This window comes from Apium graveolens, chromosome 4 (assembly GCF_009905375.1).
Source record: "Apium graveolens cultivar Ventura chromosome 4, ASM990537v1, whole genome shotgun sequence".
In the NCBI taxonomy this organism is placed as follows: Eukaryota; Viridiplantae; Streptophyta; class Magnoliopsida; order Apiales; family Apiaceae; genus Apium; species Apium graveolens.
The window spans coordinates 7,139,074-7,159,861 of NC_133650.1; positions in this window are offsets into that span (position 1 = coordinate 7,139,074).

The window sequence follows — 20,788 nt, forward strand, 5'->3', positions numbered from 1 at the left end:
AACGGATTGTCAACGGAACTTAAAAACTTGAAAAACTAACCGTATACTAATTGATTAGTAACAGATTACTGACGAATATTTAGTAATGGATATTTCCGTTGGTAAAAAAGGCGCCAAAAAATCCCGCCACCCCATAACAACGGAAAGGTAATGACATGCCAACAAAAATTCAACCTTATTTTCCACATATATTCCGTTAATAATCCGTTTTTATACTAGATCGATTAAAAGAAATCGGTTACCATTCCGTTGAAATGTTAAGTGTTTTGTTACTATTCCGTTATTATTCCGTTGGTATATTAACTCCGTATATTTAATGCCAACTACCTGCTACCGTTCAGCTGATACATATTCAATCTCATCTTTAATTATATCCAACCTCTTCTCCATGTTATGATCAGACGTCACGATTCTTTAAAGACATCTTGCCTCAAGATAATTCATTTCTTGACAGTTTCTACAGTACGAAAATATATATGGAAGAATTGGGGCTTCCTTCTGAGCATATTGATTGTTGTGTTAATGGATGCATGATATATTGGGGTGAAGACATCAACATGGAGTCCTGTAAATTTCATTCACATGCAAGATACAAAACCAAGCTTAACAGATCCAAGAAGGAGAAAAAGAAAGTGTCTTTTACGAAGATGGTCTATTTTCCACTATCACCGAGATTGCAAAGGTTGTATGCTTCACCTACAACTGTAACCCATATAAGATGGTATGCCGAACAATATCAAGAAGAAGATGTGATGCGCCATTGTTCAGACTCAGAGGAGTGGAAATAATTTGATAAAGCACATCCCTCATTTTCCTCAGAGGTGAGAAATGTTAAACTTGGACTTTCTGCTGATGGGTTTCAACCATTTGGTGAAACAGGTAGAAAATATTCTTCTTGACCAATTATAGTGACTCCATATAATTTTCCTCCGTGGTTGTGTTCAAAAGAACAATACTTGTTTCTGTCTGTACTTGTTCCTGGGCCAAAAAATCCAAAACAAAAGATAGATGTTTTCCTTCAACCACTGATTGTGAGTTAAAAATGGTGTGGGAAGATGGCGTGGAAACTTGGGATAGTTCTTTGAAACAAAATTTTCGTATGCGAGTTGCGTTGATGTGGACTATTAGTGACTTCCCTGCTTATTCAATGTTATATGGATGGAAAACTGCTAGTCACTTAGCTTGTCCTCATTGTGCTCATGATCATGATGCTTATAATCTTAAAAATGGTGGAAAGACTACATGGTTTGATAATCATCGAAATTTTTTACCTTCCAATCATCCATTTCGAAAGAATAAAAATTGGTTTACCAAGGGAAAGACAGTGACTGAATCTGCCCCACCAGTGCGAATAGGTGAAGATGCATTTCAAGAAATTGAGGCACTTGGTTTGATGAAAGTTACTGAATTAGGAAGCGATGAACACAATGCTAGAATCATCAAGGCTTACAATTGTGGATGGAAGAAATGAAGCATCTTTTGGGATTTACCATATTGGAGGACATTATCAATTAGACACAATCTTGACGTTATGCATGTTGAGAAAAATATCTTTGAAAATATCTTCAACACAATAATGGCCATTGAAGGAAAAACAAAAGATAATTCCAAGACAAGAGATGATATTGCAATAATTTGTCGGAGACCCGAGTTAGCAATTGATGAATTGACACGGAAGTATCCCAAAGCATGTTATAGCTTGGACAAAAAACAAAGCAAAAAGTGTGTGAATGGCTAAAAGATCTAAAATTTCCAGATGGATATGTGTCCAATATGGGGAGGTGTATAAACATGAAGAAATATAAGTTATTTGGAATGAAAAGTCATGATTGTCACGTGTTTATACAACGTCTTCTTCCAATTGCTTTTCGGGAATTTCTTCCGAATAATGTTTGGGAGGCTGTGATAGAATTAAGTCTTTTCTTCAGGGATCTCACATCAACTACTTTGAGGATAAGTGATATGCGTAGACTTGAAGAACAACTTCCCGTTATACTTTGCAAGTTAGAGCGCATATTTCCACCATCATTGTTCGACTCCATGGAATATCTTTTAGTGCACTTGCCGTATGAAGCACGCATTGCAGGTCCTCTACAGTATCGATTGATGTATCCCTTCGAAAGTTTTTTACGTCATTTGAAGAATAATGTGAAAAATAAAGCTCGGGTTGAAGGATCAATATGCAATGCTTTTTTGGTTGAAGAAGCTTCCACTTTTTGCTCACACTACTTTAAACAACATGTTCAGACGAAACATAGAAAAGTTCCGAGGAACGATTCTAGTGGAGGTGGAGAGAGTTTTGATAATTAAAATTTTTAACTATATATGATGAAAAATAAAATAAATTATATATTTTATATTTTTTAAATAATGGTTCTCCACGATTCTCTACATAAGAGGGTACTTCATGGAGTGCTACCCTATATATATATATTATAAAAGACATTTTAATATATATTACAATATTGAAATATTAAGTTACAAAATGTTTTAAAATTATGTATTGATATGTATTGTAAATTACTATATATATCTTATATTGTAAACTACAAATTATTATATAAATCATATTTTGATTTTAAAAGTAAAAAATATAAATACAGGCATAAAGCGGGCTGGGTTTGGAGACACATGTTAATTAGGGTTTACTCCTCTCTGGAGGCAGCACCAAACTGAACTCCAAATTGAGCAGCGCAGGGACGAAGTTCACTGAATCTAAGATGAAAAAGCTAGCATCTCTTGTTAATGTCTATTCAAAGGTATATATATTTACCCTTTCCTGTCTCTGTATTCAAGAATTTTTCATTTCCCCCTTTTTTGTGTATTAGGGTTTATACTATAAGGTATATGAATGATGGTTCGTTTAACCAATTTAGGGTTTTTTTGTTTTAGTGTTGTTCTTATGTGGTTAAAAGCTTACCAGCAAGGAATTTAACCAATTAACAGTTTTCTAGATGGATTGCACTAGTATTTCTGGAGTTTTTCCATCAACATAGGACCTAATTATTTGTAATACGTCATCTTCATGTCTTCTTTTTCTATTTATGATTTATAGGCTTGTCTCAGGATTATCTTTGTTCTATTTGTGATTTATAGGCTTGTCTCAGGGTTATCTTTGTTCTATTTGTGATCATTTAGTTCTTGATGTGGACTGGCTTGTAAAGCCTGGGATATATTTTGGGTTACCTTGTGCTTGCAGCGACAGTCTTAAGATAATTTACAAGATTCTGTTTTTTCTTTTAAAATTTATTTTGATTGTTGTGGTCAGGTTGGAATGTGGGCGAGAATTTTTGTTAGTATTCTTTAATTTTTGTTCTTGTTATTGGATGGTTAATTAGAGCCCTTTATTTATTTACTCTATTTGCAGCCTATGACTCTTGATACAAGTCCCAGTGATGTGGGTATTCGTGACAAGGGTGTTGGCTTTGCTCCTTTTTCGAGTCCTAACAAAGGTAGTGGGGGCGCAAGTGTTGCTTATGATAGCTTTGCTAAGGTGAATAAAAAGAAGCGCTTCCGGAGTGCAAATGTTGGAAAAGAGGATGGCCCTGCTCTTCTCGCTGCAGGTGACAAAGAAGTGAGGCAATCAGGTTTGTCTCTTGTTCATCATACTAGTAGAAGCAGCCATGGACAAGATATAAATGACAGAGGTTTATCTGAGCGGCATAAGAGTCCAGAAGTTAATTATTTAGTAAAGAGAAAAGATGCAAAGGTAGACTTCATTATCAGTTTTTCTGCCACTGTTTTTCCTTTTAAGTGTAGATTAATTTCTCTTCAGGAAGTCATAGTTTGGAAGCAGTTATTTGTGCTAAGCACTGAATTTTCTTTCTCTTGTTTTAGTATTAATTTGAGTTTTATGTTCATGATCCTTGTTAACCTTGTACAAACAGGTTTTGTTAACATGTTTTTTATTTTTTTGTCAGAACATTATTAAATTGAAATCTTAAATAGCTTTATCATATACATGCTTTATGTAATTTATTCTATTATCTTCTGTATTACAGGCACCGATGAAGAGGTTTAAGAATGTTGTTGAAAAGACACCGTCTCAATCTGCAAATGTTGGAAAAAAGGATGATGTTGCTCTTCATAATCAAGTTACCAAAACATTCGTTGAGACATTGGATTACACGGACCAAGTAAGCTAAATCTTTAACTAATTCAGTTGAGTGTTGTGGGAAAATCAATTTTAAATGGACATTATATAGCCTTTAGATCTATCTTAAATGGTCATTAGTTATTATGTTCAACTTATAACTTTGTTTTATAAGGAATTTCGGATCAGTTCTAATCAGGGGATATGTTGTTGTGGGATAATTAAAATATGTGAGTTTTATATCCTTGCAATCAGGACATATGTTGTAGTTTTATATCCTTGCAATCAGGATAATTAATATATTTTTGTCATGAATAAATCCTTGACCATATACTTTAAAAAATTATAAATCCTTCCCCTTAAAGGACATTTTAGATAACGATGTTAAGAATTAACACTTTTTTAGCTCGTGAGACAATTGAAGTTGATTTAGGCTATGTAATGGACAAGTAAACCATGATGTTACACATTTTCTTTTTATGCATATTTGTGACATGTGTTATTTTTTAATTAAAAGCACTTAAATATAATTTCTTATAGGACTTATTGCCGTCACATAATTATTTATGATATATCTAGTTGTTGACTCATCAAAGATTTCAGTATTCATCCATATGTAATGGATTAGTAAACCAACCTGCTAGATTTTATCTGTACCTGTTTGTAAAGAGACGAGCTGAGTTTGTCGCTTAGTTTTCTTCTGTATTACAGGCACCTATGAGGATGTTTAGACACACTGTTGAAAAGGCACCATCTCAATCTGGACGGGGAGTACCAACTAAATCTGGACAACGCGTACAAACTCAACCTGGACAGCGTGCTCCTGCTCAGCTCAATCTGGACAGCGCGCTCCCTCTCAATTAGGACGGGTTCAAGCTCAATCTGGATGTTATGTTTGATCCGTTTTTAAGTATAGGGCTAGAGAGATGTTGTATCTCTTAGCCCCATTTTGAATTAGTTATCGGTATTTAAGGATTTCTATATCTGTTTGCTAGCAGTTACTATAATACAAAAAGACTTTTGTCTTTTGTTATTTTTATTTGTAAAATTGTCCAGGTTTTAAAAATCTTATATATAGAATATGTTATGCATCTGTTGGGAAAATAACATAATAACGGATTTTCTTTGAAAATTTGTCACCAAAATGAACAGATTTAGTGGGTATTTTGTTACTAAATAAAATTCAAATCAACAACGCATTTTCTGTTACGAATTGGTTACTAAAAATTAACCAGAGATTCTCTCTTGTTGCTAATAATACCAACGGATTTTTTGTTGATAATTTGTTATAAAATTTAACAACAAAAATTTCGTTTTCATTTGGTTGCTATAATATTAGCAACGGATTTGTTGTTGCAAATCTACCACTAAATTTAACAACGGATATTAGGTTGCCATAGGGTTGCTAATAATATCAACAGAATAATCCGTTGTTAAGTTGGTCGGGATGTTGTTGTGCACTAGAATAAAAATTCTGTTGTTAGTCCGCTGCTATTCCACTGTTAAATTTAGTAACAAAAATAAATCTGTTGGCAAAGACTTCCCCACAACGTTTCCTCCAATGGAATATTTTAGTTGTCATTCCGTTAGCAAGCAGTTTTACTAACGGATGTCCATAACATACCAACGGAGTTTTCTGTCGTTATAACTAAATATTCTTGTAGTGTTTCTCTCAACACTGCCTTTACTTCTCCAACACATTTAAGCTTGTACTTGAGGTACACATTTTCTTTTTTAACAGACTATTACACTAGGTGTTAGTGATTCATAAAAAAAACTGAATATTATCTCTAGGAAGATTGTTAAGTGAGGATTCACACCGAATTATTATTTCATATGAATTTCAAAGACTAGAAGATCTAAAAATTAGAAGAGGAAATGCATAAAATTAAGATTATAGAGATCAGGGTTAAAGTTTCAAGAACAAGAAGGCTTCAACGGATCACAATTACAAGAACATTTCTACTTTTTCTCGTTGGACCCAAGACGTAAAATCTCAAGTAAACTCTAGCTTATAGATGTGTATACCTCGGTCGCCATCAACTCAAGGAAGTCTAAATACCCAATCACTATAATCAGTTGTTCCCCGTCGCCTTTCTGGCTCCTCAAGTGGCTCTAGTCGACTTCTGGGAGGTTAAAAGCCACAATTCCTTCCAAGTAAAGTCCATCTCGACTTGTAGAGAGTAAAATGTTGAAATGTAGCTTTATTGGGACCCTTATGTCGACTTTTAGCCCTAAACAAATGAAAATTGCTACTCATGTGGCAAACTGCAACTAGTCGATATGAACCTTACATTGGTCGACATCTAGGCTCTAGCACTTATTTTGATTGACATCTAGGCTTCAAGCGAAATCTAGTATGGACATGTAGCTCCATATAAGAGCTAGTGTCGACTTATAGCCTTCCCAATACCATATTGACTTCAATAAAGGTGAGGAATATGGATTTTAATGAGAGATGTCGACATGTAGATTCTAGTGGTCGACTTCTGAGCATAAAATGGTTCGCTTAAGTTCAAATTAATCGATGAAAATCTGCCACCTTACCTATCCCCTTATCCTAACTACAATTCAGATTGGCTATATAATCAATCAAATCAGCAGCTACTTCTCAAACATTCTCCAACAGTTAAAGCAAAGTTGTGATTCAAAATTTTGTTGACTTTACACGAAGAAGTGCTATTCAATATTCTACACAACATTAAAGACTTACATAACTACACTCATATGTTATAGATCTATGTTTTGGTAGATTATTTGATAGGAAAATTTTAGCTTGTTAGAGTGATAAGAAGAAACTTATATAACACAACTGATTGTAATGGTTTCTTTTAGTATTTTTGTTTCGAATACTTAGTATTCGAAGATGTAAGCAAATTCTGAGGATTATTTTCTTAATAAATAAATGAGTAAATCGCACTTTGCACCCCTTTATAGATATTCACTTTTTCGGTTTGATCTTAAACTTTTAATTTTGGCAGAATGCATCCCTCAACTTTAAATTTCGTTTCATATCGCACCTCTTTTAACAATTTTCGAGGGTAAAATTGAAATAAATTTTTTATGTTTATATTATTACAATGTGCACCCCATATTTATAATATTGTAACAGATTACCCCCCATTTTAATTTCGACTCATTCCAAAAAATATATAAATTTGTATGATAATATTAGATAATATTTTTTCACTTAAAAATAATTAAAATATAAATAATCTCTATTAAATCTGAATATAAATCACATAAAGTCTTTTATCCAAATTAATTTAATTTAAATACTTTGTAGATAATTTTAAATTATACTTATTTTTAAATAATAATATCAAAAGATATTTATTTTATCAAATATGTGTATAGGGTGCATATCGTGAAAATATTAAAACTACGGGGTGCATATCGTGATTATATAAACTTTAAAAACAATTCTGACTTTACCCTTGACAATAACGGTTATTTTGTACGAAAATTATTAAAAGGGTGAAGTATGAAGTGAAATTTAAAATTATGGGATGCATTCTACCAAAATTAAAAGTTTGAGATCAAACTGAAAAAGTGAATATTTATAAGGGGTGGAAAGTGTCATTTACTCTAAATAAATTAAACCTCCAAATCTTGTGTTCAATCGTTTTGATTTTAATTCTGGTGTCACTACAAGGAAAAGGCCTAAATACAACATGTCCAAAATTAGTGGTATTTAGCTAAATACGACGGTTTTTGCTTGTATTTAACTAAATAAGACCGGTTTTTGGACCAGTTATGTTCGCTCGAGTTATATTTAGTAAAACGATTATATTTATTACAAAATACGACCAACTAAATACAACCTGTTAAATACAATTGACTAAATACAACCAGTTAAATACAACCGGTTCCATATAAATTATTAATGTGCACCATTATGCTTACAAATTATTAATGGAAAAAATATATTTATGCCCCGATAAATTTAAGAGTGAGTACAAAATAAATAACCAATGAAGATACCAGATAATTTTTTGATTAATTAGGACACGGTATTCTTAAAGTCGAAGTGGTGTGAATTAATATATATTTATAAGAAATGATTAAAGGTTTATTTTTAATATTTTTTAAAAACTTTTTTGATCAAGAAATTTTACCGATTACTATAAGAAGTTTAACACACTAAATTCAATTATTACTAGTGACACAAAATTCATAGAGCTTTTAATTAATTTTAAATGTGTAGACACATTCCTTGATTAAAAATCAAACTTTAGAATTTAGAAATCATATAGAAACATTTTTATTTTCTCATATTAGGTAGTAATTAAGGTCTAACACATTTTCTCATATTAGGTAGTAATTAAGGTCTAACATTTAAAAAAGAAAGGTTAAAAAACAATGTCAAATGGGCTTAAAAAGTTTAGGTATTGTAATTTTTAAATTTAATAACGTGATATGGACCTGGGCTTTATCCATTCTACATTGTGGTCCCCATAACTTAGTGAAAAGCAGCAGCTTTGCGGCAACAACTCCCATTTTGTTATCAGCAAATAGGATGGACGCAGATCAAATTGAACAGGAAGCCAAGGCCAAACATAAGATTTCATCTGCAAGTGGAGAAAATGAATTTTTCTCCACTTCACTGTGTTTTAACTAAATAAATTTACTAATTACTACATCCAATGCATGTAAATTTCTTAACTTTGAAACGATAATTGCATTGGTATTGCTTGTGGAAATATCACTGCTCTTTTCTAATAATGCTCTTAACTTAAAGATGTCAATTAAGTCGGGATTATTTGCCCCATTTATAAAAATTAAATCATTTTTTTGTTACTTTATATCAAATGTTAAATATGTGATTATGTATTTGTTTTGAAAAATTTCTTTTGTTAATGTAGTGTGACAGTGGACACGAACTTTGCACGAGCTGTGCCTGCAGCACTATAATATACAAGAACGCGTGCCATTCATGTCGAGCTATGGAGAAACTTATCGAATCAGTCAATGTTTGGTGCACAAACCAAGAATATGGTTGCAAAGAGATTATCAGTTTCAACTAGCAACAGGAGCATGAGTTCAGTTGTATCTATGAACAATGCTCATGTCCTCATGATGGTTGCGACTTTAAGGCTTCTGATAAGCTGTTGTACTAACATTACTTCAGCAAACATTCAAGCCTTTTGAGTTTCTTCATCTACAATTCAACCTATGATTTTCACATAAAGAAGGGTATGAAATACTTAGTTCTCCATGAAACTTTTGACAAAACAATCTTCCTTCTGAACTGCACTCAAAGTCTTGGAAACATGGTCAGTATTACTTGTATTGCACCAAGATCGATAAAGAGAGGTCTCGTATATCAAATTGTAGAAGAAAGTGAGAGAGAGCTGAAGCTCTTGTAAGAAAAAGGATGAAGCCTAGTGAGAGAAAATCAAGCTAGAGCTTGAAGTTATAAAAGTTATATGATTTGTAACTCTTCTGTGTGAAATAAAAGGGTGTGTCTTTATTATATATCCTGTTTAAGTTAAAATCATATAGTTAAAACTCATTGTATTCTTCCAAGTCCATGAATGTATTCTCACATAAATCACTTGCAGCATGGAAATTCAAGGGTTTCTGATGCTTAAGAAAATTGGGGTTTCCACCGGTAGAGCATGGTTATGATTTTATGATACTTTTGTTTGCTTTACCCATGGTAGATTATAGAAGCATTTATCCATAAAATTAATTCAATATGGCACCTGTATAACAAAATTTTATTCTTCTTGATCTTTATGGGTTTTAAAACCTAGGAATGAAAAAATAATTGGTTATTCAAATTCAGGCTCAAATTTGGATAATACTTGTATGATGAGGATGAACAATTATATTCATAGTTATGATGAAAATGTTATAAACACAAAAATTAAATTAGGAGAAACTTAACCTATGACTTTGGTGAGATTGCCGATTGTAGAACATTTTATGTTATTAGACTTCATTATTTACATTTTATATTATTTTTTGCATTTTCTAAGAAAAACAATAGCAATGGGCTAAAATGTTTTTGACATTTTGAATTAACTATTTGTTTCATGTATGTATTTCTATTGTATGGGAAAACAAGAAAAAATGTTATTTTACCAATCAATATATTAATATTTTCATATTGAACTATAAAATTCTCTTAGTAATTAAACTAAAGAATTGTTTGCAAATTTGTTACTCTATGTATACGAATATGAATAAATTTATTTATTTCTATGTACTCGTGGGTCTTGCATATATTATTTCATTAAAAAGTTGTAATTAAATATGAAATTATATTATAATATTACAATATAGGTAATAGTTAAACTTAATTAGAACAAACATAATTTTCTACATCAGCTCCTCATCTTTTTGCAGAAAAATTAGTTTAGCTCAATATTGATTCTTTGGAAAACTCAGTACTGTTGGTCATGAAACAAAAACAATGTAACGGCAGTCACATCCTAAACTTTACCCCTGCTGGGATTAATTTTAATCTAAACATATTTAGTTCTTTATTTTGTTTTGTTTATTTCATAATAATCAACATGCTTGTTTTGTGAACGTTGAAGCATAGACTTTGTCTGTGGTTGTTTGGTATGTTTAGGAGTATAGGTTAAACCAGAACATAGTCCCTTGTTTTTAGGTCGTTTAGTTGATAACAACTTATTAACTTTCTTTCTGTAGGCCTATCTAATTAATTCGATTGAGAAGATTTTCTTACAAGTGAATTATATTCTCTCCATTTCTTTATTTCACAATTCTCACTCTATATCTGGTATCAGAGCTATTAATCACCTAACAACTCTGTTTACGTTCACAAAGAATATAGGCAAGCAAGTCTAAGGAAGGGTCTATGGGGCTGAGCATTCCAATGCTTACAAAGTCAAACTATGCCTTTTGGGCCATTAAGATGAAAGTATTTATGCAGGCACACGTGGTGTGAGAAGAAATAGAGCTCAAGGACCCGAAAGCAAAATTTGAGGAGAAGACAGATAAGCGGGCAGTGGCCATGGTTTATCAAGGAATATCGGATGATATTTAACTGGAAGTTGCGAAAAAGAAAACATCCTAGGAGGACTTGGGATGCGATGAGAATAATTTTCCTAGATGCGGACAAGATAAAAAAAGCAAAGGCACAGACACTTAAAATAGAGTTTGAGTCATTGAAAATGAAAGACACATAGAAATTGGATGATTTTTGTATGAGACTGAATGGTTTGGTCACAAATATTAGGGCATTAGGAGAAGCAATCAAAGAGGAGTACGTTGTGAAAAAATTGTTGAGGGATGTCCCAACCAAGTTCTTACAAATAGCTTCTGCGATCGAGTAATTTGGGGACGTGGAATCGATGTTTGTGGAAGAAGTGATCGATTCTCTTCGGGCTCACGAAGAACGCTTAAAAGGTCCTGCAGAAAGTAGTAAGGAACAGCAACTGCTATTGACAGCAGATGAGTGGCAAAAGAAGGAGAACGCTGATGGCACGCTACTGCTTACTAGAGAAGAGTGGTTGAAAAGATCGGGCAAATATATCTCATCTAGTGGAGGAGATTATAGAACAAGGGACAATCGAATTATTCGAGATAGAAGCCAGATAAAATGTTACAATTGAGGTGGATACGGCCATTTCGCTGCTGAGTGTCGCAAACCAGGATGTAATAAACAAGAAAAGGGTGAAGCTAATTTGGCACAACTACATGACACTGAACCTGCGTTGTTAATGGTTTTTTGTGAGAACAGTGTGGATGACGAAATTACTTTCTCTGCGGACAGAAAAATAAGTAATGCCAAAGAGATTGAGGAGCACACCTGGTACGTTGATAATGGTGCTAGTAACTGTATGACAGGTTGACGAGACAAGTTTGAGAAATTGGATAGGACAATTAAGGGCGAGGTAAAGTTCGGAGATGGCTCGTTGGTAAAGATTGAAGGGAAAGGATCTATCAGAATTGCGTGCAAAAATGGAGACACCAGAGTGTTAGAAGATATTTACTTTATGCCCACCTTGCATAACAACATTATGAGTTTGGGGCAGCTTTCTGAGAAAGGAAACCGGGTAGTTTTAGACGGTGAGCACCTCTGGGTTTATAAAAGTTGTGGTTAATTGCTCATGAAGGTCTGGAGGTCGAACAATCGGTTGTATAAAATCTATATTTAAGAAGAACAACGAACATGCCTACTAGCAAAAGGCGAGGAGGAAGCCTGGTTGTGGCATCAACGCCTCGGTCACGTGAACTTCAAAGCGCTACACTTGATGTCAAAAAATCAGATGGCACATGGCTTTTCTTCTATCAACTAACCTGGTGAAATCTTCAGTGGATGTCTCATGTCCAAGCAAACACGTAAGCCATTTCCACCTAAAATAACTTTCGTTGCAAAAACTAAACTAGAATTAATTCATCTAGACCTTTGTGGACCTTTGTCTCCACCCACTCCCGCATGAAATTGTTATTTTATGTTGGTAGTGGATGATTATTCTCGTATGATGTGGGTTTATATGCTCAAAATGAAAGATGAGGCCTTAACATACTTTAAGATATTTAAATTACTTGTTGAGAATGGTGAAAAATAAGGTATACAGGTTTTGCGCACCTTTCGTGGTAGTGATTTTTGCTCCAAGTATTTTAAAGCCTTCTGCCAAGGCATTCTCAGACATTTTACAGCGCCATACACACCCTAACAAAACGGTGTAGTAGAGCGTCGTAATCGTACGGTGGATTCTATGGTGAGAAGCATGCTGAGTGAAAGGAAATGCTAGCAAAATATTGGGGGGAGGCTGTCCGTTATAATGTCTACATCCTCAATAAACTGCCAACTCGATCCCTTTCTGATATCACACCGTACGAGGCCTGGATCGAGTGAAAGCCAAGTGTAGATTACCTGAGAATATTTGGTTGTGTGGCCTATATTAAAGTACATGTTGCTCACACAAAGAAAATCGATGACAGAAGTAAAAAGTTAATTCATATTGGTCGAGAACTGGGGACAAAAGCATACAGGATGTTCGATCCAATTTCTGGCAGTGTCCACATAAGCCGGGACGTTTAATTTCGACGAAAGTAAAGGTTGGGACTTTCTACAAGCAACATGATAGAACTGTTTGCTACTCAAGAACACAGTTCTAAACCTGAACCAATATCTCCTACAACCCCTGTGAATACCATTATTTCTCTCAGGGGTGAAAACATCGATACCAATGCTACCAGCGATCACAGTGAACAACCCAGGCATTTCCGATCTCTTGTAGATATTTATGCTAATTCAACGGAGGTAGAACTCGAAGAAGAATTGTTTCTGATGGGGATTGATGAGCCTTTGTGTTTTGAACAAGCTATTACAACGAATGTGTGAAAAGATGCAATGAAAAAGGAGATGAGCTTCATTGAAAAAAACAAGACATGGATACGCACAACATTGTCAAAGGGACATAAAGCCATCGATCTCAAATGGGTTTTTAAAGAAAAGAAAGATCAGAATGGTGAGGTGACTAAGCACAAAGCGCGGCTTTTGGAAAAGGGATACGTACGACGCTAATATGTGGATTTTGACGATATTTTTGCTCCTGTGACGACGCTAGAAACAGTCCGATTGCTACTGACACTAGCAGCTAAAAAAATTTGGAGGTCCATCACCTCGACGTCAAATATGCGTTTCTAAATGGCATTCTCCTTGAAGAGGTTTATATACGACAACCAAAAGGCTTTGTAAAACCAGGGAAGGTAGGCAAAGTATACAGACTTCTTAAAGCATTGTACGGACTCTGTCAAGCCCCTCGGGCATGATACTCCTGTCTTAACTAGTACCTCTTGCAACTGGGTTTTGTCAAGTGTCCCTTCGAACACGTCGTCTACTTAAAGAAATCTATAGCTGATTCACTAGTTGTTGGAGTTTATGGCGATGATTTAATCGTCACTGGTACTAGCCTGCCAGATATTATCAAATTCAAGGGGGATATGAGTAGAGAATTTGATATGTCGAAACTCAGAAAATTGTCTTATTATCTAGGTTTGGAGGTGACTCAAAGTGATGGTTTCATTGAAGTAAAGCAATCAGGCTATGCTAAGAAAGTGCTCGAGAAGGCAGGTCTGGTCGAGTGCAATACAGTCAAGTTCCCCATGGATCCAAATTTACAGATTCATACTGATAAAACTGCAAAGCTGTGAATTCCACTCAATATAAAAGCATGGTTCGTGGGTTGCCATACCTGGTGCACACACGCCCAGACATCACATTTGCAGTTGGGATAGTTAGTCGGTACATGGAGAGACCAATCGAGCTGCACTTGAACGCAGTTAAGCGAATCTATCGCTACGTGAATAGAACGATACACGTGAATAGAACGATACACTACATCTGGGAGTATACAAAAGGACAGGAAAACTACATTTTAACGGGGTTCTAGGACAGTGATTTGGCAGGAAGTTTGGATGACAGGAAGAGTACAGGAGGGATGACATTTTATCTCAATAAAAACCTGGTTACTTGGGTTTCTCAGAAAAATAGCGTTGTGTCTCCTTATCATCGTGCGAGGCAGAGTTCATGGATGCTACCGCCATGATATTAGAATTCAAACCCTGATATGAACAAAAGTTGCACCTAGAAGGTGTAATATGGAAGGAAGAAAAGAAGCATGAAGCAGCTGTTTCCAGAAAATATTGAAAGTCAAAGATGGAGCCTAAGCATGAAGTGAAGCAAACTGAAGAAGTTTATAATAGTTACAGATTAAGTGAGTTTCTTGATTAAAGGTAGGGTATAGAGAATCAAGACACCAGCTGAAAATGAAGTCTTATAGTATTGAATATGTTGCAGTGTTTTTAGGTGGTAAATTTGAAGCCTATAAATGGCTAGCTACTGTGCAGGTAACAAGACACAATACACAAAATTGATAGCTCATACATAGAAACATAGAAGTGAAAATACTAGAATAAAGTGAGAGAGAGCTGAAGCTTTTGTAAGAAAAAGGCTAACGGATTAGGTATAGTATTTCATTAAAATGTTATAATTAAATGTGAAATTATATTATATTTATATTAGAACATTATAAATGTAGGTAGTGTTAAACTTAATTAGAACAAGCATAAATCTCTACACCACCTGGTTGTTAACCTAGCTAACAAATTTTAATGAACAAGACCATACATCCCTACCTCCATAATCTGAACCATAATCTAAGCTCCTCATCTTTTGGCAGAAAATTGGTTTAGCTCAATATTGGTTCTTCAATATTGGTTCTTTGGAGAACCCACTGTTGGTTATCAGGGGGCTTATGTTTTGTAGCCCTCTTTAATAATTAATGCTATCTTCTAGCCTCTTCTTTTTATTCTTTTAATTGAGCTGATTTAGGCTTATTTCTCACTCAAGCTTGGTTGCTTATATATATAAAGTTAGAGGACGGCAAAAAAGTATATTTAAGGGAACTCTTATGGAGTCAGAACATACAAAACAAATTAGAAAACACAAAGTTTGTTGATACTGTTGGGGTTAAACCCAATAGGTAGTATGGGTTTGGTAATATAAAATATAATTGGATTGGTTAATAATTGTATGGCTAGAAAATTATTATCATAATTGAGTTGGGTAATAATTGTATGTGTTGACAATTATTATTATAATGGGAATGGGTAATAATTGTATGGGTAGACAATTATTATTGTAATCAGATTATGTATTTCTTGTTGGCTAAGTTTGTGATGGCTATATATATATAGTCATGTTATTGTTTTGAAGTATGCTTAAGTATTGTTTCACTTAAGATCTCTTGAGTGAATACCGTTTGGTGAGATTGATTGTATAATTGATAATTATTTTAATTAATAATACAAGTTGGGACGTACATTTTTATGCGTCATATATTGAGTGTGTATTTTGCATTATTTATTTGGTTCTATACTTGTGTGTATTCCCCCTAAGAATTGGTATCATAGCCAAGGTTCATGATGGAGAAGGTTGGGGGATTTTAGATTGAACTGTTTAACGGAAGAAATAATTTTAACTTGTGGCAAAGCACGGTAAAAGATCTGTTAATTCAACGAGGGTTATATGCGACTCTCGGAGAGAAGAAGCCTACTAAAGTTGATGATACAAAGTAGGGATACATGAAGTTACGTGCGGCATCAACGATCCGGTTGGCCCTTGCACCGGAAATCAAGTATGATGTTCTTGAAGAGTAAAATCCCAAGAACTTGTGGGAGAAGTTAACGAAGACTTACCACTCAAAGTCCTTGGCCAACAAGCTGTTTCTCAAGAAAGATTTATTCGGGCTCAAGATGGAAGAAGACGGAGATTTAAGAGATCATCTTAATCATTTTCATGGCTTAATCAACCAGTTGAATAATTTGGATGAAAAATTAAAGGATGAGGACAAAGCTGTTGTACTACTAGTGTCTCTACCGAAGAAGTATAATATTGTGATGACTTCTTTATTGGTTGGGAAAACAAAGTTAGATTTGGATGAGACTATTGTTGTTCTTCTGAAAGACGAAACATTATTGAAACAAGAATCGAGTGACACATATGATGGAAGTGCATTCGTGGTACGTGCGCGTGACACAAAAAAGAAGTATGTTAAGAAATATAACCCTAATATCAGGTGTTTTTATTGTGAGAAATTGGGTCATATACAATTTATGTATCCAAAGGCAAGAGAAGACTTGAGAGAGTTGAAGAAATATTGAGGGGGTACTGTTTCGCTTGTAGAAACTGATGAAGTTGTTCTTTTGGTTCAAGAAGAGAAGGAATCAAAAGAAAAATGGGTGCTTGACTCAGGATGTTCTCATCACATATGTGGTAGGAGGGAGTGGTTCTCGTCCTACAAAAAGTGTGAGGGAAAGATGGTACTTTACGGAACGGTAAAATGGTAAAGGTTGTTGGCATTGGTGAGGTAACAATGAAACGTCACAACGTTCGTGTTCAGAAGTTAACTCAAGTAAGATACATACCGGAGTTAAATCGAAATCTAATTTCGTTAGGTAAATTAGTTGATTTGGGATATACTGTTATGATGAAGAATAATACATTGAAAGTCACTAAAGGAGATTTAGAGATAATCGAAGGTCAAAAAGATAAGAAAAATCTTTTTGTACTAGAAGAAGGGGTTATTGTTTGAGGGGAGGTATTGGTGGATAGACGTCGATGGCTTGATGGTGACCGTTAATTCGGTTGTGCATGAAATCATATTGGGTTGAAGGGGAGGATTGTTGGGGTTAAACCCAATAGGTAGTATGGGCTTGGTGATAGAAAACATAATTGGATTGGATGATAATTATATGGTAGACAATTATTATCATAATTGAGTTGGGTAATAATTGTATGTGTTAAAAATTATTTTTATAATGGGAATGGGTAATAATTATATGGGTAGACAATTATTATTGTAATCAGATTAGGTATGTCTTGCTGGCTAAGTTTGTGATGGCTATATATACATAGTCATGTTATTGTTTTGATGTATGTTTAAGTATTGTTTGATTTAAGTATCGCTTGAGTGAATACCGTTTGGTGAGATTGATTGTATTATTGATAATTGTTTTGATTAATAATACAAGTTGGGGCATGCGTTTTTCCGAGTCATATATTGAGTGTGTGTTTTGCATTGTTTATTTGGTTTTATACTTGTGTGTATTCCCCCTAACAGATACGTTTCAGAAAATTGTCTCCGGATATGGTTGGTGGATGTTTGTGGGAAAATGATCATTCACTAGGAAAAGTCAGTTATACTTCTAATTAAATAATTAATTTCATGTTTATGATTGAGTTGTATTGTTCACATGTATATATGCTTTTCTGATTCAAAATATACAACATGTCAATAACCAAAGGTAAAAAAAATTGGAAAAAATTAAACAAGTTCAAAATAAGTGTTTATAAATTTTATAATGGCATTTTAATCTTGCAAATTATGTTTTCATAGATAATTTTGTGTTATGTTAAGTAAATCTGCCGATAACAAACCATAATATACAAAATAACCATTAGAGATAGTGCAAACACAATACATTTTCCATCTAAAATGACACTAAAAAATAAACCTACATATATATTAACGGTTGAATGAACTAATCGATCGTTGTACAATTCTATGTTCTTTATTCAATATTATTCCCTCTCTATATAGAAGGAAAAGGTACACGCTAATAAAAAGAGATAAGCAAGTGCTTTCTACAAATTAGGAGCTACCTGATAAGATAATGTTAACAACCTTAGAGATAAACTAAATATCTCTAAATATTAAAAATGAAATTACTCCTAGATTATCTTCTCTTATAAAAGAGTTTTGAACTTATTTAAATAAATACTGGATGCTTTTTAAATCTAGTTCCCTCCTTTAGTCCTGTTATATTTCTTTCCAACAAAAACATCTATAACATTACTCCCTTCCTGCAGAATGAGCTTGTCCTCAAGCTCAAATTCAGGATAATCTTCCTGGAAAGCAGTTGCTACTTCCCATGTCGCGTCCACAGCAGCCTGGCCCTTCCAGTGCACTAAGAACGCCAGAATGCCTCGATTAAGTCTTGATCGGAAGATGGACAACGGTTGAGGAAGTATCTTCACATCAAGCATTAAAGGTAAACTGGGCGGAGAAACAGGAGGTTCCCCACGAAAAACTTTAAGCTGAGAAATGTGAAAAACATTATGAATTCTGCAATTTGGTGGAAGCTCCAAAGCATATGCAACTTGTCCCACTCGTTGCAAAATTTTGAATGGCCCGTAGAATTTGGGAGAGAGCTTACCACCTGCCTTTTTTCCCAATGTGCGGTGGCGATAGGGATGTAGTTTGAGCCATACAAACTGCTCTACTTCAAACCTTAAATCCCGATGAGTTGCATCATATGAGGCTTTCATATTCACCTGAGCTTGGAGTAAGCGTTGTCGTGTTGCTGACAAAATCTCATCTCTAGTTCGTAAAGCCTCATCAACAGCATCAACTTTAGTTATTCCTGGCTCATAAGTTAGGAGTGTAGGAGGTGCACGACCATAAACTAGATGAAATGGAGTGTTGCCCAGGGAGGTGTGGAAAGATGTATTATAACAGTATTCTGCCCATGGTAGCCACTCGACCCATTTACGAGGCTGATTCCCCACAAAACAACGCAGATACATTTCGATGGTACGATTAACAACCTCCGTTTGTCCGTCCGTCTGAGGGTGATAGGCAGAAGAAAATTTGAGTTTAGTAGCACATAAACGAAATAATTCACGCCAGAAAGTTCTTGTAAAAATAGGATCACGATCACTAACTATAGACTCTAGAAGGCCATGTAATCGATAGATGTTGGAGAAGAAAACTTGAGCTATAGAGACAGCGGTGAAAGGATGCACGAGTGGAATAAAATGTGCATATTTTGAAAGCCGGTCGACCACTACAAACATAGCAAATTTTCCACCTACTTTGGGCAATCCTTCAACAAAATCCATTGATATTTCAACCCAGATCTTTCCTGGAATTTGAAGTGGTTGTAAGAGCCCCGCGGGATGCAAGTTTTCCCATTTATGTTGTTGGCAGACTATACAATGGCGAACGAAATCCTCTATTGTGGCTTTCATGCCCTTCCAATAAAAATCAGCCTTCATACGATAGATAGTCTTTTGAATTCCTTCATGAGTTGAGTCATGTACGGACTGAATGATGGTTGGAATTAATGGCGATGTGGGCAATAAATAAGCACGACCTTTATTTAACAAAATACCTTTACTGGTAAACCAATCCTTACCTGCCTCGCCCGTAGAAATTTGGTGAATGATGCCTTGCAGAACATCACTATGAGAAATCTCTTCACGAATATCATCCATTAGACAAATTTGAGGCTGAGATATGGCACACAGGCTGTTACATTCAATGTCGCGACGTGACAAGGCATCAACAGCCTTGTTTAGTGCACCAGCTTTGTACTCTACCTTGAAATCAAACCCCAATAGTTTGCTGGCCCAATGCTCTTGTGGAGAGGTCGTCAATCGCTGCTCCAACAGAAATTTAAGACTGTAATGATCGATTTTAATTATAAACGGACGTCCCCAAATGTATGGACGCCAATGTTGGACAGCTTGAGCTAAACCAATTAGTTCACGCTCATAAGCAGGGAGTTTAAGATGTCGTTCAGTCAACTTACGACTAAAATAAGCAATTGGATGACCTTTTTGTTGTAATACTGCCCCTATACCAGCACCAGATGCATCACATTCAATCACAAAATTCTCATCAAAATTTGGTAATTGTAAAACTGGAGCAGAAGAGAGGGCTTGTTTCAAGGATTGAAAAGCTTGTTTAGCATCATTTGTCCACTGGAAAGGATTATTTTTTAATAAACTCGTGAGAGGTGCAGCTAAAATACCATATTCTTTCACAAATTTACGGTAGTAACCGGACAAACCTAGAAGTCCCCTTAAAGCCTTAGCTGATCCCGGTAAAGGCCATTCTGTAACAGTTGCAACTTTACTTACATCCGCTGAGACTCCTTTTTCATGAATAACATAGCCCAAGTATGTGACTTGAGTCTCACCAAATGAACATTTGGATCGTTTCAAACCTTGGGACCTATATTGTGGGATTTTTCATCATTAACAATGCAGTTAACTTTGCAAAAATAGCTTATTACTTGGCAGGGGAAATTGGTTGAAAAGGCAGCAACATATATGTCCTTCAAGGAGAGGTGACTCAACAATCTTCACTGGAAAAATTGTTGGCTGAATTTATAGACCTTTTTCAGGAACCTCAAGGACTT